General features: G+C 38.9%; 2 pseudogenes; both read right to left on the reverse strand.

Moving 5' to 3' along the window:
- Positions 1-582: 582 nt before the first annotated feature.
- On the reverse strand, positions 583-2607 carry LOC122093021 (annotated as a pseudogene).
- Positions 2608-2768: 161 nt separating this feature from the next.
- Positions 2769-6508, reverse strand: LOC122093022 (annotated as a pseudogene).
- Between the last annotated feature and the right edge of the window lie 8114 nt (positions 6509-14622).

A 14622-nucleotide genomic window follows, 5' to 3' on the forward strand; every position in this document is an offset into this window, starting at 1 on the left:
TAATCCAAGCTATAACTCAAGAAAATGAAATTTGAATGCTCAAAAATGGAAAATTGTGTTTGTCCATTTTTTTTCCTTCTCATCTTCTCACCCAATGGCATACACATAATATAGAAAATAAAGAATAAGGGAGAAATAAATATAACCAAGAGGGAAAGAGCAATACAACCTTGTGGATTGAAATGTGACTACCATCTATCATCTATCAGCTCCCAACTACGCCTGATATCTCCTCTTACTTGGAAAAATTACTAAAAGATAAGAATAAAAACTAAAGTAAGATGGTGGGTTGCCTCCCATGAGTGCTAAGTTTACCATCATCAGCCATACAAATAATGGAAACAAGAACAAAGAGTGGGAACGTCACTCCCCAACTTAAAAATTGCTAGTCCTCAAGCAAACATAAAGAAAAGAAAGAGAAAAAAATAAAAATAAAAACTAACTCACTTTCATAGGAATCACGATTGTACTTAGCATGTGCAACAACCCTTTAAACCCCTAGGTTACCTTAGTGGACAAATAGTGTCTTGTGACTATTTGTAGAGAATAAACACACAAAATTCAAACTCCTAAAAGATATGATCATGAATATAGAGGCTCATGGAGATCCATGACCTCTTCCAGAGCAGAAGATGGCAACTCAATGAAGGGCTTCAACCATTGATCATTGACCTTGAAAATTACACCTATGCTAGGGTTTAACACCTCAATAGCACCATGAGAAAAAACAGTCTACACAACATAAGAACCATCCCAACGGGATCTCAACTTGCCTGAAAAAATATGCAACCGATAATTGTAAAGCAAAACCTTATCACCAGGTGTGAAAGACTTCCTAAATGTTTGTCTATCATGAAAAACCTTGCTTTTCACTTTATAAATCCTAGCATTGTCATAGGCATCATTACGAAGCTCCTCCAACTCAACTAGTTGGAGTCCTTTATGAGTAACAGCAGTAGGTAGATCAAAATTCAGCTTCTTTATAGCCCAAAAGGCTTTATGCTCTAACTCAACTGGAAGATGACATGCCTTCCCATACACAAGGTTGTAAAGAGATTGTCTAAGATCAATCTTGAACTCAGTTATGTGAGACCATAAGGCGTCCACAAGTCTAAGAGACCAATCCTTGCGATTAGGGTTGAAAGTCTTTTCCAAAATTTACTTAATCTGCCTATTGGATACCTCAAACCGGCCATTAGTCTGAGGATGATAGGATGTACCCAGCTTATGAGTGATCCCATATTTCTTCATGAGGGCCTCAAATGGTCTATTATAAAAATGCTTGCCCCTATCACTAATGATAGCACGGGGTGTACCAAAATGAGGGAAAATGTTCTCCTTAAGAAAGTTAACAACCACTTTGTGGTTATTAGTCTTGCAAGCTATCGCTTCAATCCATTTTGAGACATAGTCTGCAATAGAATGTATAAGTTGCCAAAAGAGTTCAGAAAGGGGCCCATAAAATTGATGCCCCAAACATAAAAAATATCAACCACTAGAATTGGGTTGAGGGCATCATATTGCGCTTAGAAATACAGCCTCAAGATTGACATGCACTACAAGCTTTGCAATATTCAAATGCATCTTTGAAGAGACTGGGCCAATAACATCCGCACTGCAAAACTTTGACTGCAGTCTTCTTCTGGCCAAAATGGCCTCCACATGCCTGATCATGGCAAAAAGATAATATTGCATGATGCTCATGATCAGGAATACAACGCCAGATAATCTGATCCAGACATGTCTTGAATAAGTAAGGGTTGTCCCAAAAAAAATGCTTCACTTGTGAATGGAACCGATACTAATCTTAACTGGACCAATGGTCAGGTATCATACCCATAGCTAAATAATTGACAATGCCAACAAACTATGGTTCACTAGAGACTGTCATTAGCTATTCATCGGGAAAGCTTTCGTTGACTAGAGATTCACCACTCAAAGAATTGGCAGCTGGGATAAATGATCTGTAACTTTCCTTTCTTATTCCGTATCTTGAGATCAAACTCTTAGAGCAACAAGACCCATCAAATGAGACAAGCCTTAGCATCCTTCTTTTGCACAAGATATCTAATATCTGCATGGTCTGTGTAAATGATGACACGAGAACCAATCAAGTAGGACCGAGATTTCTCTAAAGCAAATACCATAGCTAAAATTCCTTCTCAGTAGTGGTGTAGTTAAGTTGTGCATCATTAAGAGTTCTACTAGCATAGTATATGACATAGGGCAACTTATCAATTCTTTTCCCTAAAGCAGCCCCAATTGCAAAAGTAGATGCATCACACATCAACTCAAAGGGCTCAGTCCAAATAGGTGGCTAGATAATGGGTGCAATAGTCAACTCCATCTTCAAATACTCAAAACTCTCAAGACATTCCTTGAAAAACTCGAAGGGTTGATCCTTAGCAAGAAAGTTGGTGAGAGGTCTAGCCACTTTGCTAAAGTTCTTTGTGAATTGCCTATAAAAGCTAGTATGCCCAAAAAAGAATGAATGTCCTTAACATATTTGGGGGGTGGTATATTGACAATTAGGTCCACCTTGGCTTTATCAACCTTAGTCCCATCTTTGGGAATCACATGACCAAGAACAATGCCCTATTTCACCATAAAAAATCATTTTTCCCAATTGAGGACCAAGTTCTTCTGTCTACATCTCTCTAAAACCAATCGGAGATGATGTATGCACTCAAAATAGGTGGAGCATTGAAAGGAAAAATCATCCATAAAGACTTCAAGAAATTTCTCCACCATATCTGAAAAGATGCTCATCATGTATCCTTGGAAGGTTGCAAGGGCATTGCATAACCTAAATGGCATACACCAGTAAGCAAACATTCCAAATAGGAATGTGAATGTAGTTTTATGTTGATCCTCGGGGACAATAAGGATTTGATTGTAACCTGAATATTCATCTAGAAAACAATAATACTCATGGATGACACTCTAACATCTGATCAATAAATGGAAAAGGAAAGTGGTCCTTCCAAGTTACCGCATTTAACCTACAGTAATCAATGCAAACTCTCCATCCCGTTTGGATACCAGTTGGAATCAAATCATTGCTAGCAGATTGAACTACCATTATACCAGATTTCTTTAGCATAACTTGAACTAGACTCACCCACTAACTATCAGATATTGGATAAATGATCCTATTATCCATCTACTTTAGAATTTTTTTTTTTGAATGGCTTCCTTCATCACTGGGTTAGCTCTTCTCTGGGGTTCCGTTAAAGGTTTGGACCCCTCAATGAGGTGAATATGATCTTGAACAATAGAATGACTAATTTCTTTTATGTCAGCCATGGTCCATCCTATGGCTTCCTTATTTTCCTTTAGAAGCTTGATTAACTCCTCCTAACTTGAAGTCAAATCAAAAGCAATTATGACTGGAAAAGTGTGATCCTTACCTAAGATAGCATACTTAAGATTGGAGGGCAACTCCTTCAACTCAAGCTTAGGGGGTTCAACAATAGAATTCTTGGGTATTAAGGTAGATAAGGGTCCAATGGGCTCTACAGGTGGTTGGAGACTCCAAACCTCAAAATAATTCCCTCGTCAAATTCACCCAATGGTTCCATACACTCTTGAAATTCAGAATCAAATTTAATATCAAAATATGTCTCAATAGAATCTGAAATTTCCTGAAGCATATGAACTTTCTCCTCATGGAGATTTGGTTGCCTACCTAACCTAAAGACATTAAAGTCCACAAAAGTGTTGCCAAAATAAAGTTATATGATACCGATCCTATAATTAATTATGGCATTGTTGGTGACAAGGAATGGTCTACCAAGAATGATTAGGATCTGGTCCCAAATGTTGGCAACTGGTTGGGTGTCTAAAACAATAAAATCAATAGGGAATAAAAATTCCCCAACTTTAAGTAAGACATCCTCAACCATGCCTTAGGGAGTCTTGACTGATCTGTCCCTAATTGAAGTATGACATTAGTCGATTTTAGCTCTCCCAAACCTAACTTCTACTAGATAGAGAAAGACAAAAGATTAACTGTCACACCCCGTTCACCCTGAACCGGAGCGGTGACCGAGTTAACACCGGTTAACCCAAACCTGCCAGGATCATCAGATACTGTATTCCACCACAGCATACACACACTAACATAAATTCATTAGATCAGCGGAAGACTTAGTTTTACCTGTGAATAACTCCATATACTTGATACCCAAATACTTGATACCCAAATGGTGATACAATAATTATATACAGATTTGGGCCCGAAGGGCAATGATATAATACACAAAAAATAAGTTCAAATATCAGTATATATAGGAAATCAATACTCAAAAACATCAGAGTACACAGCTCGGCTCGGTCTCAAGGCTGGAGCTCAGCTCGGCATCAGGGGTTGTGCCCAGCTTAGGCATCATCGTTAGAAAGAGCTCAGCTCGCCTCGGAAGTGAGCTCAGCACGGCCTCACAAGGTGAGCTCAGCCCGGCCTCAGAACTGTGGTCCCGCAGCAACAGCTCTCCATGGCGCAGTCTTAGGCGCCGTGCTCCAAACTCCTCAGGGGCTCCAACCAGTTTTCCTCTTCAGGAACTTGATGTGGGACCCACCCCATGCTCCCTCAGATGTTTGATCTGCAAAATTTCATCTAAAAAAGGGGGTGCACACGTGGAATGAGCTCACTAGCCCAGTAAGTAGAGAGGTGGACCACACACAACAGTCCACACATCACAACACATCATATGCACTACATGCCATGCAATTCATTTTAAATCACATACACCTAATCAACATTTCTAAGTCTTTGGTTTCAGTGCTACTACAACCACCATGCGCGTATACTCCGGGTACGAGCCGCGAACTCCCTCCCGCGATACGCCCATAGGGCTGTTGGAGAAGGCCCACCGTGAGTACTCGGAAAAATAAAGACAATGCCATCCACCGGCTCTCAATAGAAATGTAAATAAATGAAATAACAGTGCTGACTCCAGCAATTTAAAAGCAGTACGATTGGCCCTCTTGAATGTACCACTGGGGTTGCCGACTGTCCTACATGACTCGCCGGGCGTAATGCCTATTCCTACTTAAGTGAATAGTGTTGGATGGGTCACTCAGGTGGGTAGGTGTACCCACCTGTTATACCCGCCTGAGAGCCAAAACTTGGGATTTTGACCGGGTTCGGACCTCGGCACGAACCCCACCCCAGGCATACGATGTAGCATATGTATATACCTTAAAATACGGATATAATACCTGTTTTATTCGTACATAGCCTTATGGTAGGTGCACGTACACGGTTTGGGCACTCCCGTCTCTTCTGGCACTGGCTCGGGCTTGTCGGGCCAGCCGGTGTTTAAGGTCACCCGTGCCATCATAGCCCATAAGGAGCCCGCTCTAATATCCTCTGGCTCGGTTCCTGCAGGGTTAAACCGGTTCAATCGCAAAATCAGACCGGGTTTAAGAAGCGGGATATTACATTAACACTTGCTCTAAGATCAAGAAAAGTATGGTCTATCTTTATGTTACCAATAACACAAGATATAGTGGGGCAACCAAGGTCCTTATATTTAGGTACCACCATCTAATGAAACAGAATGGAGCTAACATTTGCAGCCAAAAAAGACTTCTTTGGGCACATTGGCAGATCGCTTTTGAGTGCATAAGTCTTTGAGGACTTTAGCATAAACAGGGACCTGTGAGATTGCAACCAACAAAGAGATGTTGACCTACACATTCTTGAAAACATTAAGAATTTTATCAATGGAAGCAGTTTTCTTGGTATTCACTAATCTCTTTAAGAATGGGGTAGTAGGCACAAAGACTAGCTCAAGCTGCTCATCCAGAATAGTAATAGTACCAAGTTCTTCAAACGAGCCTGGCAAAAGAGATAAAGTACTAACCCTAACAGAAAGGTTCTCAGGATTCTCAGATGAATCAGGTACATCATCCTGAGTGTACTCATTGCCACTCCTTAATGCATATATGGTATTACAGTGATTGGAGGGCTCTCCTTGGTGTGAACTCTGTTGAATTGAATTTAGTGAATTAGGTTGTCTTTGCTGATTCTAATTCAAGTTCCTGGGATTTGGATCAAGTTGACTTGGCAGTTTCCCTTGTAACCGTTTATGTAAAGCCGTAGCAGGTTGGGAGATTTTCTTCTCTATATTATATTGTCTTGTCATAAAGGTACTCATGAGAAGTTCCATATTTTTCTCTAAAGAATTGATCCTAGCTGACTCACCCACTTTTTGAAACATGGGGGGTTGCAAATTAGGATTTGGACGTGGTGGACTAACAAAATTAGAAGGACGGTTGGACCTTAGGGGACCAAACTGACATTGATTTTGGAAATTTGATGGTCCAACTTGGTTATTCCCTTGGTTCCAAGAGAAGTGTGGATGGTTCCACCATCCTGGATTATAAGTGCTACTGTATGGATTATTGGGTACATTGCACTCACATTCTTACTATAATTGCTACATCCAAAAAGATTAGGGAATTCCTCCATAACATGGTTTGGAGCATGGTAGTAACTGTACATAGGGATAGTCTGATTAACTTGACATACTTGAGATGGGCCCTTAACCACTTTGGCTTCTAGTCTCTTAAGAAGACTATCAAAGTGGGCTTCTTTTGCCACAACACTGTCAGCAAAGAAACCTTTGGCAGTGGCACTCTCCTGAGTTGATTCCCACTCATGAGTTTTTTCAACCAGGTCGACTAACAGTTCTAAGCAATGTTGGCATCAGTGAATGTTTGTGATTGGTTTGATACTCTTTGGAGAAAGCATGAGTCCCTTCAAGGGCTTCCAATGTGGTGGAAAAGGAAAAGTAAGATTTCAAACCTAAAAGAGGTGTGGTCTATTATTTTCACTATTGGAGCCAAAAATATCTGGAAAGAAAGAAATGGGAGTCGCTTTGAAGACCGGCAGAGGCATCCAAGGTATATGCTTGACATGATATAGAGAGACATTAAAGATAGCATTCCTGATGTGAAAACTACAATAAAATCAATGAACGACATTCTCACTTGCAGAAGGTTGGGTTTGATCATTATTAGTGCAGGAATAAAGCCATCTCTGGAAGTATTTTGGTGCAAACAGCCTATGGGGTGGATTAAACTGAATTTTGACGAAAGCTCTCTTGGGAATCCTAGAAATGCAAGGGCTGGTGCGATCATGAGAGACCACAATGGCAGATGGCTTTGGTCTTGCAGTGTGTATCTAGGGATCAAAGAAATTTATGAAGCAGAATTTGAAGGCCTAATGCATGGTCTCATGAAAGTTAAAGAGATGTCTATTCCATCCATCTGGATAGAGTTGGACTCAGCAGCGCTGGTCATAGTAGTGCAACAGGAAAAAAATTTGTGGTTTGCTATGCAGAGATGAAATCACCTCAAGTTGTACTTGGAAAGAACTCCATGGAAAATAACTCACAATTTCAGAGAAGGGAACTCAATGGCAGACTTCCTGGCTAAGAAACCTGCAAAATCAAGATGCTCTTCTTTCAATGAAGCTTTCCCACCCCATGTCTCAGATATGATGGTGAGAGATGAATCTTCTAGGCCTTATTATAGATTTAAGTAGTGGGCGGTCCTTGGTCCTTCTGATGGCAATGTCGAAGGTAGGACCCTATGACATTTTTGTTTGGTTCTTGTTTTTGTGATTTTTCCCCTTTTAATAATATCACCATTTAGCAAAAAAAAGAATGAATTGAATCCTGTAGAGCACATGGATTCCAACATTTGCTTTGTGTGGTAGTCAATTCCCTAATATATGATTTGGCACAAATGCCATACATCAAGTCCATAGTGAGGGCACTCGTGGAGAAGGTCTTTGAATCTTTCCATGAGCTTGGAAAATGATTCACTGGGTTTTTACCTAAATTGAAGAATATCATTCCTAATCTTATTAGTTTTGTGCAAGGGACAATATTTCTTAAAAAATTCCATTGTGAATTTCTCCCAAGTGGTAATGGAATCAATAGGCACCCCATATAGCCATTTCTTCACTCAATCTTTGAGCGAGAAAGTGATAAATCTTAGCTTAACAGCATCATCTATCAATTTTTGCATAGTTATGAGGACGCACACTTCCTCAAATTACCTAAGGAAGAGGTAGGCATCTTCAGATGGTAGACCGTGAAAATGAGGTAACATGGTAATAAACTGAGATTTAACCTCATAGTTAATACCTTAGCCAGCTGGCAAACGAATACATGAAGGTTGTGCTGCCCAGGTGGGGTAGAATCTGTCCCTAAGGATTTGAGGTATTTTCTTAGCCATGTTGTGTAATTTTTTATGCTCTAAACGACCTTTAGAATTTCTTGACGAAACACTCATGCACTGCACAAGATGTGGCAGTGAATGCAACACAAAGATGAATCCTAAATCTAAATTCTTTTATTTTTTTTAAATGTAAACTAAAATAGAAATAAAGACACTCTGAATCAGTCTAAAATTGAACACAAAGACGTCACCTCCTTGGAAACGATGCCAAAAACTTGATTGAATAATAAAGTAATATCGTAAGTGCACGGGTCGTGTGTAGCTACATGTCGATCACAAGGAGATGAGCTCTATGAAAAATTCAGTTCCAACCTAGGCAGAATATACTAACTAATGGGGTGTCACAAATTAAAGTAAACTAAACTAACAATGGTGAAAAAGACAAGAATTAACTATGGAATTAAATTAAACATGCAATAATAAAGTGAACCTAAGATTAAGGCAAGAATGAATAAATGAATCTAAAATCATGCAAGCAATAGAGAGGTGTGAAATTATGATGTGGAGAAATACTTAGGAATTAGAATCCACCATGAGGTTTAAGAACAATCAGCCCCTATATCGCATGCTTGAATAGGTCAATAGGAAATATGGATTTTTAAATCTAGAGGAAATTATACTCCCCTTCCTTATATGTTTTAGGTATTACACAACCCTCCCATGTGAAGTTTGGAATTACAAATTCTTCCCTTCTAAGTTGTAGAATATATCAACTATACCCTGACCATGAGTGAGAAACTGTTAAGTGTGTTACAAATTTGTTATAAACCCCAAAATACCCTTGGTCCAATGGAGATGACGATTTTTCCCTTAAACATTATTATAGTCTTCTTCCTTGAGAAACCATGGGAGAGTTAGGGTTTATTCTGACACTTGCGATTAAGTCGTTCTGAAATCTGCAATCGGAGAGAGGGTTTTGGCGATCGATTCTTGTTTGAAGAGAAAGAGAACATCAAGGTGATTCCCTTCTACGACCACGTCTCCATCTCAATCTAGATATATGGTTGCTGGCTCATGTCTCGTGCCCCCTCTTCCATTCTCCGCGGATACTCCCACCTACTCCTCCTCCTTGTGATTGCAAAAGGACTCAATGATCCTTCTTCTTTTGTTGCCGCTTCTGTGTCCATGGCAATGGCCGAGGGCAGTGGTCATCTGTCGCTTATCCAAATAATCATCGAGAATCAATCCTTTGGTCTCCATATTATTTATAAATAAAAGGCAATAGCCCTGGGATATTGCATCCGATCTCTGAGAAAATTTCCTGATTTTTATTCTTACTCTTGTTCTCCACATCGATTCATTTCTGGTTATCCTCCTCAGTGTTTCAGATAACAAGTGGAGCCTGGTTTTAATATATGAAGCTTCGTAGAAGAATCATAGATGAAGATCATTCTTCCGATGGCATGGTGATGATCTAAGGTTCTTTGGCAGCGAGATGAGGTACCAATACCACCATCCATGGGTGTGAGTGCAACAAGAAGGGCCAACGTCTGTGTCTTCTTTGCTCCCTCAAATCGACAAAAAGATTTTTCCCAACAGAGAGATAGGGATAGAATTAGATAGAGATTCACTCTCACTTTCAGACAATATTTCCTTTAGGAATGAATTTTTTTTCCTTTAGGAATGAAATTCACATCCATTCCTCCCCCAAAACAGGACGACTTGTCTTACTTCTAAACCTTATTTCAAAATGCTTTCAAGACCGATCAGACCAGAATGATTGGGCCAAGGCTGAGCAGCTTTTTGAGACTAATCACAAACAAAAACCCCAAGCCATGCTCAATTACTACTCTCGTGTTCAAGATTCTTACTCAGATTTGCAGGAATCTGATGCCCACTTGAGTGCCAAGTGTTTCCGCCTCTCTGTCGTTGTTACCGTCAACGTTACTTCCTCCATGTCCAAGCCCAAAACCAGCTTCGATTGAAGAATAAAGGTGAGAATCGGTGGTCTTACCTTCACAATATCAGCACCTCTCTCCCTTAATCGGCTCAGGTGATCGTTGGGTTGATTCTCCCTCCAATGGCTCCAAGAAATCCAACTTATTGAGTTTGGAGGGAGTGATATTTACATAAAGGGGAAGGGGGTAAAAAAGTCATTTAACATCTGCTTCTAATAGTGTTAACACCACAGGGTATGTTTGAAATTACAAACTTCGCAGGGGGTCTGAGTGTAATACCTAAAACATATAGGGAAGGGGAGTGTAATTTCCTCTTAAATCTAATATGTCCCATGAGTATTCAACACATACATAGTATTAGATTATAAGCAAGACCGTATTGGAAGTTGGCAATTACGCATACGAAAGGTAATCAATGTCATACATAATTTTGACTTTGCAATAGGATTTTGGTTACATAGAATTAAGACAGCAGGCATCAATTGCTCACAAATTGCTCTTCATCTCATAGTTTCATCCAATTCCCAAGTTACAGGATTTAGGGCCTCTTAGGTATCAATTTTCTTTTTGATTTTTGCCTCAAAAATCATTTTTGGGTGCATTTGGTATTGTTTATGAAGCTTATTTCTATTTAAAAAATATTGAAAAAACATAAAAATCAAAAAGAACTTGAAAGCCATTTATGGTTTTTCACTGGAAACCATTTTCAGTTGTTTTTGCATTGAACATTAAAGAGCACATGCTTATACCTCCCAAAATGGAGGTTAAAAATATCATTTCATTATATTTTAAGAAAAACAAATAGAAACTCATCTCTGCTCCATCCCTACCCTCAACCGCTGGCACACTTGTTCTCCTCCCTACAAATCCATCACTTCCAGCAATGGAGGTTACTGTTGGCGTTAGTCTAGTAGCAGCCGATCCCCACTTGCATCCTTTTGTTCTCCTTCCATCAATCGATTTTAGCCTCTTTTTTCTTATAAAGAATATTTTGTGCATGTATTCAGATCTGCAAGTGGAGGAGAAGAGGACTGACCAGCTGCCTGCTAGTCGTGACCAACAACACGCAGTAGCCATGGGTGCTTGCCCTTGAGGGCTGGCCGCAGCAAGCTACAACAAGGCCCATGTGGCTCTTTACGATTTCAAATCTGAGCAGATCAGATTTTAGATCTGAAATCATGAGAGAGAGAGAGAGAGAGAGAGAGAGAGAGAGGTGAATAAGAAGGGGAAGGAGAAGGGAGAGGGAGGATGAGAGGGAAAGAATTTTTAGCAAACTACAAAAGAGAAAGTGGAGAAAGAGAGTTATGAAGAAGATGGGTGTAGGGGACATCTCTTCACTCATTTATTCAAAAACCCATTTTACACATTGGGATACCAAATCGATTTCTCACAAAAAACCATTTTTGTCTAATAATTACCAAACCATTTTTATATTTTGATAAAAAATGATTTTCATTAATGCTTTTTGTTAAATAGACAAAAATCAAAAAGAAAAATGATACCAAAGAGAGCCTTAGTTAACCATGGGGATGAGGAAGAATGAAAAATAACTAGAAGATGGACAAGACATTATAATGAATTAAATTTGAAATTAAAAAGAGAATAAAAAAGAAATACTTTACTTAATATGTATTGTAGATATCCAGGCTCAAGAACTTCAACTTCAACTTCAATCTTTACTTACAACGTAAGAGAAAAGCAAAAACTAATAAGAAAAATCTCTCTAAGAATTTTGTGCTTCTTAAGTTGTGAATTAGGTTCCTATATATAGGCTAAGGAGAATGTGTTAGAAGTAATATAGGAATGAAAAAGATACTTGCAAAATAAGGAAGAGGAGAGTTAGAAAACAAGTAGGAAAGAGAAAGATATTTGTAAAAGAAGAAAGAGGGAAAGAAAGAAGGAAGCCAAGTAGAAATAGGAATAGGAAAGTGAGAGTTACCTATAGAGAGAGGAGAGAGATTATATAATTAATTTTTAAAAATTAAATTCCAACATAGCCCAAGACGCTTTTTGGGCCATATCTCTCCATCCTAACCCCATATTGACTTGAACCGAGAATTAAAGATGCATCATTTTAAATTACAAACGCAATGAGTCAAATATCCAATATGTTTCGACATACTTACCATCATGCCCTTACACTTGCGCAAGTCCTCCTGTGTCTGATTCTTCTTTGTTTCTTAAGCTGTGATACCCTACTTTCTAAACCTGATCTCATTTCCCAGTTGATTCGGTTTGGTCTTTTAGGACCTGAACCCAAGTGAGCCGATTCAAATACCTTATGGAATATGATGGCAAGAGTGACTCTAAACTCGAGTTGGCCAAATGAGTTGGAGTCAGTGCCTAGTGAAACCGTGCACTTTCATGTATCACGAGGCCATATACGCACAATAAAGGTATGTAGCCGTATTTTATATCAAGTACGCATGTTAATCAATTACCAGGAGTGAAATATGTGTCAGGGCCGAGCCCCATCAGAAATCCTAATATTTAGGCTAAATACTGGCTGATTGGTGGGTGGTCATAGGTGGGTCGGACCCACCAGTGTGACCTACCACTCTGGCCTTTAGATATTTTGACCCCACTATAAATAGCATTTATTACCTTTCTTTCACCTCATTTATTGTTACACGGTGGTTGAGAAAAGTAAAGAAAAGAGAGAAAAAGAAGAAAGAGGAGAGAGGAAAGAAGAAGAAAATGGGGAAGAAGACGATCGTTGTGCATCGCCAGGGTCAGAACTCTTAAAGCTGACATCGGATTAACAATCCTCATCTTGAGATCTATGATTTGAGGTGAGTAAAGTCCATATTCCTTAAATCCTTATAAAACCCTAAGTGAAACCCTTCGATTTGGGTATCAATCCTTTGGATCTTGTTATAATCTCTTGAGAATGTGAATCTAAGGTTTAATAAAGGTTCGATATATTGTTTATAAAGGATTTAGAGGAAGACTTGCAAGATTTGTGAAGCATTTGTTGATCTCTTGAGCTAAAGGGAAATATTTGGGGTTTTGATGTGTTCTTGGGCAAAGAGGTAAGATCCTCTCTTGATACTTTGGGTCGACCTTAGATCTATGTTGGAATCATGATTTGGAGCCTTAGATTTGTTAAAAATGTGGTCGAATCAACCCATGGTGGTTTCCCCAAGGTGGGATGAAAAATGGGAGAGAACAGTAAAATCCCGATTCTGACTAGTGGGTACTGATGAGTACATTTATGTGTGAAATCTAGGGTAGTAAAACATGAATTTTACATATTTAGAATGGAGCTACCTTGGGTTTTACTCTCTTTTTGTAGGTTTTATATTTTCAAGGCCTTAAGGACTATCGGGCGCTATATCTCCAATTTTACACATAAAGAGGTCCTATTTCTTTTCATGGTTGCGAAGAGGACGAAATTCTGAGCAAGATGGACGTGTTCAATTAAAAGTACACATTCGTTTGGTCACCCATACAAATGATTATTATTTTCGAGCCAGAAAAAGAATAATGGATTAGAACTGAGATACAGAACCAGCCCATTTGCAGTTGTCCCAGAGGTATAAGGAATACTCCAAATGCCAACAAGGATCGATGGACCACATCCTTAAGTTATTGAAGATTCGTTTTTGGTAACAACAACTACCTAGTATAGCTGGTGAGCTATGGTGTGCAAAATTCCCTTGCTCACCAAGAGGTCTCAAGTTCGAATCTCATGGTTGTTTTTTTTTTAGAGAATTTTGTTAAAGATTTTCTGCTTTTCACTCACTTAAAGCACTAAGGGCATGGAGGGGATTTCCACATCAAATTAGAAGCAAGGAAAATCGTGGAAGGGTTCAAGAAGAGAAGAAAAAAAAAGGAAAGAAAAAAAAAGGGAGAAATAGAGATTGTCCAAATCTTCTCTCTCCTCCACATCATCACCAAAGATTGTCCAAATCACACAAAGGAAGAAAAAAATCATCCCTAGGAGAGAGAAAAAGAAGAAAAATAAATTAGAAAAAGAAAGGAAAGAAAATAAGAAAAAAATTATGGGGAATTTATTTCTCTCTTCTCTCTCCTCCACCTTAGCACTTTTGGTCTCAAAAGATCTCACAATCAATTGTGGGTTTCTCTCTTTTAGGAAAGAGAAATTTGTTACCCTACCTCCCCATTCCCTATAAATACAACTCATGTTAGAGGAGGGGAGACAATTCATTCTTCTTCTAGTTTTTTTTTAGTTGCTCTCTCTCTCTCTCTCTCTCTCTTTGGTTTTAGTTCTTCTCTATTTTTGCTTTAATCACTTTTGTAATAGTTTTTTTATGTCAATTAATGCAAGCACTCTTTTATTTTTATTCAGCCCTTTTATGTTTATGATTTATGCAATTGAGTTGTAATTTTTTAAGTTATAGTTCTAGGCTTAGATCTAGGTGATAAGATCACGAGCCGTGGAGCAATTTTTTTTTCAAGTTCAAGCATTGATTCAAGTAAGTAGGCTCCTTCAGTAGTCTTCTCTCCT

The sequence above is a fragment of the Macadamia integrifolia genome, chromosome 11 (assembly GCF_013358625.1).
Source record: "Macadamia integrifolia cultivar HAES 741 chromosome 11, SCU_Mint_v3, whole genome shotgun sequence".
NCBI lineage: Eukaryota > Viridiplantae > Streptophyta > Magnoliopsida > Proteales > Proteaceae > Macadamia > Macadamia integrifolia.